Below are 4,416 nucleotides of genomic sequence, written 5' to 3' on the forward strand. Positions count from 1 at the left end.
CTGGACACTAAAAATGTCTTCATGTCATTGTATTAGATACAATATAAATTGAATTAAAATTATATATTTTAGTTGAATGTATATAGTCAGCGCGGATAGCCTTGTGGGCAGCGCGCCGACATACAGTGCCGTTGTGCTCCAGGCATCCCATGTTCGAATCCTGACTTGAGGACCTTTCCCGATCCCAAAACCCCCACCCTCTCCCACTTCATTTCCTGTCAGTTCTGATCTGTCCTGTCACAGAAGGAAAAAATGCCAGAAAATAGATCTAACCCATACGGAAATGTAATATATGACATATATGTACCTATATCAGAAGTGCTACTCTCATATATGTTAAATATAGGGCAATATATTATTATCACATATATCCATTTTCTGGATATATGTAGATATATGTTTATAACATATATGAATTTCCCATAGTACAATTTGTATATAAACATATATTGAAAGTATATATATGTTTAACTTTTATATGGTATTGTATGTTATGACCATATATGTTTACAATATATATCAAAATTATATATTGTATTATAAGTTATGACCATATATGTTAACAATATATATCAAAATTATATATTGTATTATATGTTATGACCATATATGTTAACAATATATATCAAAATTATATATGGTACTCTATGTTTTGACCATTTGTTACCAATGTATATACTGAATTTATGCAAGTTTATTAACCATATATGCCTAAAAGATACTGCTTATTGTAAATCATATAACACAATTCATTGCTTAACTTTATTAATTGTTTCAATTTAGTTTTCTGGGGGAAAAGTAGAGATGAATATATAACCTGTTCAAAAAATGCCAATGTACTAAAAGTTACTTGTAGGAATGTATTATAGAGTTATTGAGGGGGGAAACACTTCATGTAACTGTTTGTCCATATGTGCTCTCATCATCAATGAACTAAAATGCATTTTATTAAAATACATGAGCGATTGTATGTGAACGTCACAATAGCGCTTTTGCGCATGCGCCAAAATTCAAACACACCCGCGCTAACGGCAGAGTCTGAGCAATGGCTGCGGCTAAACAAACAGTCATCTGCAGTAAGATGTTTTTCTTAGTGGAAGGATAACAAATGTGCCAGTACCTTCACATAATAAACGACAATGATTTTATAGACGGGCACGAAGACAGACCGACATCACTGAGTGGAGCGGATGAAACGCCTTTGAATGTGGCAGCGGTGCAGGTAATTTACACTAATTTACTCAACGCTTTATTCCTACACTAATATTACATAGAAACTAAGTGTTATATGATTGTTTTGGTCTGCAAGAGCCTCTGTCTCTATATAGATCAGCTAATGTTTTAAATATTCCCTGTCATTGTTGTATATATGATGTTATGATTACAGCTGCATTGATGTGTTTTGCAATTTGCTCGCGTTAAAGTTAATTTTAGCTTTTGGGTAACAGGTTAATCTGTATGGAGATACTGTGAGCTCATTGTTTTCACTTGATAAGCAATGCCACGTTTGGAAATTATTTAAAGCTGTCTGACAAAAATAATGGATGAAAATTATAATGTTTATCTCTGAGATGTAGTCTAGACTAGAACTATAAAACTGCACGAAATGGAATATATTTAAATACAAGCACCTTGAATTCATATAGTAAATGACAGTACTTGGTTATATTGCACCAAGTGCATTGACATGTCCGTGACATGCCTAGAGTGGGTGCGTAAGCACATGCATGTGCATATTGCATAAAGGTACAGTACACTAAAGGATGTGATTGTGGGGTTTTAAACATATGGTTAATCTACCGTAGTAAATTTTGTTCATATCATTGCTGATAATTGTGCTATTCTTGTTTGTGTCCCATGACAAGGTAATGAGTCCCGAAATTCTCAGAAAATAGAAATGGAGGCCGAACCTGCAGATGTGGATGGCAGTGATGTGAATGATGGAGCATCTACACAGAAAAGGTTAAATATTTTATTGAAACCAAAACTAGCATCTGCAATATACATGTAAACAAATCAAATCAACAAAATATTTTAGTTAAAAATGTGTCTCCATGTACTATTTAATACAATTCTAGTGCATTTAATCTATTAAATAACAGTGGAGTGAGTGAGTTTTGGGATATGGTTAGATTAAACTTATTTTAGTGAATGAAGTACCACATTTCAGCTCTAATTTTGTTAGGGTGGGTACACAAAATATTATTTTATCCTTGCTTCTAGAAAATCCTTAATCTGTCTGCTTTCTAACAGCTTCATGTGGCCGTAACGTGGCTTTAAGCACTATAGATTATTAAAGTTTCACTTTGACTGTGACAAAGGCAGTAAATGTGGTGTTTATATGGAATAATTGTAATATTTATGGTACAAATACAGAGAGAGTCCCCATATCAGTAGGAAAGCGATCAAATGAGCATCTTCCATCCGAAGACTTGTGTTGCATGCGGGAAACTATTAATTGGTTATTCTACAATTAATTGTACCATAAATTATACTACAATTGGAAAATACTGTAAATTGATAAACTGTTCAGCGTGATGACGTTTAATGCCTCCGACAGGGCCTGTAGTCCCATTTAGCAGCATGTTAGCAACCACCTTTTTTAAGAAACATAACAGTTTAAAAAAAAATAAATAAATAAAAATCAAGAGTGGGGTTTAACTGGTGTGTTTTATGTCATAGAATAAAACGTGAAAATATTATGAGTTTGTGTAAACCGCAGACCTTATTTTAGGGGATTTAATCAAAATTGTCATTCAAAAACCCATGTCATAGTTCCACCCCTCTATTTCTTTTCTCCAGGCCACATTCTCGATGCACATATTAGGTATTATGAATGTAAACACTTTATTTCATTGATGCTAAATAGCAAATTAAATTGTAACCTGTGAACTCTGTCATTGAGCATTTGGGTTACTATAGTTTAGTTCTTCATGTATATAGAGACATATAATTTGAATGGGCATGCAGGCTGTGCTCTGTCGTTGTTCTGCCATGTCCTTGTGGTATCTGGGAATATTTTACAACTACAATTTATAATTATTACATAAATAATGAGTATTCTGCAGTTTTAAAATAATCTTTAACTTTACCAACCATGTTTAATACTCAGTATATTTGTCATCTTATAGTAGTTAATCACTTTAAGATACAGGCACAGTTCTAACTAAAAACCTAAATTAAACTTTGGTACAATGTTGGATTGCAAGATTTAAGCAGGTTTTATATTTTAATATCATGTTGACTAAAATCAAGTTTAGTTTACTGTACCACCCAACACTACCAAAGCTAAAAAGTTGCTTTTGAATGTGGTGCATTTCCTGAAATCATATATGGTGCAGAAAATTTATTGTAATTATCTTATAAAAACCTAACTTTTACTTTTTTTTTTTTTTTTTTTTTTTTTTTTTTTTACAGATGCTGGAATCCAGAAATTTCTTCACCTGGGGCCTACTGGGGATGGCAATAAAGAAAAAACTAACCAAGCTGTGGGAATACAAACCTGTAGACCTTTAGCTGAACCACTACAATTGATGTTCTGTTTCTTATGCCTGTTCAGTGTTTTGATCAGTTATATATGTAATTGTTTCTTTTTTGTCCTGTTTGATTGTGCAGGTCAGTAACTTTTTTTTTTCTATTTAAATAAATTCTGTTTAAATAAAGATGCTTCTTTGTGTAACTTTCTGTACCATTTAACATTTAAGGCTAAAGGTGTGAAATGTGCAATGCACTGCAACTTTGTAGAGTGTCTTACATGTGTCTACAACCTCTATTTAAAGATCAAAGATCACATATTAAAATATTAAATATATGATACCATATATTTCATGCATATATGTCTAATTTGTATACAACATAATAAAAACATACATATATCTCACATATATTAATAATTATATACATTTCATATATGGCAATGCATGTATTATACATACATAAACATATATTTTTGTATGGGGTAGACTTATATGTCAATATATGAAATTGTTCCATTTTCTAATAGGAATCATATATGGATATGGCATATATAAACATGTATTCAATATATGGGTATTTCATATAAGCACATATATTACATTTCCGTATGGGAAATGTATATATGACATTGCATAAAGGTCTTTGCATTGTAGGTCTAAAAAACAAATGCCATTTATTTAATTTTTTTCATATTTTTAGTAAATATATTTAAGAAATGTATATTTTTAAATTAATAACACTCAATTTAATGTTTTAGACCTTCAATGCAAAGATACAAGTGTGGCTTAAGTGGTTAAACACTTTCGAGGGTCAGTATATTTGTTTCAGCGCAGAAGTTATAATAGTTGTAAAGCTGATAAGGATGTAGTAATTCTATAGAAAGTTCATTGTGTCCTCATAACTCTTTGTCTTTTATCATCCTCTGCAATTGGCCATTAT

The 4,416-nt window shown here is 31.6% G+C and overlaps 1 long non-coding RNA gene across 1 annotated transcript; it reads left to right on the forward strand.

The window, feature by feature from the left end:
- The first annotated feature begins 884 nt into the window (after positions 1-884).
- On the forward strand, positions 885-3,795 carry LOC127164855 (uncharacterized). Its single transcript, XR_007827708.1, has 3 exons — positions 885-1,222; positions 1,866-1,962; positions 3,418-3,795. It is a non-coding gene; the product is annotated as an uncharacterized LOC127164855 (long non-coding RNA).
- Positions 3,796-4,416: the final 621 nt, after the last annotated feature.

The sequence above is a fragment of the Labeo rohita genome, chromosome 5 (genome assembly GCF_022985175.1).
Source record: "Labeo rohita strain BAU-BD-2019 chromosome 5, IGBB_LRoh.1.0, whole genome shotgun sequence".
NCBI lineage: Eukaryota > Metazoa > Chordata > Actinopteri > Cypriniformes > Cyprinidae > Labeo > Labeo rohita.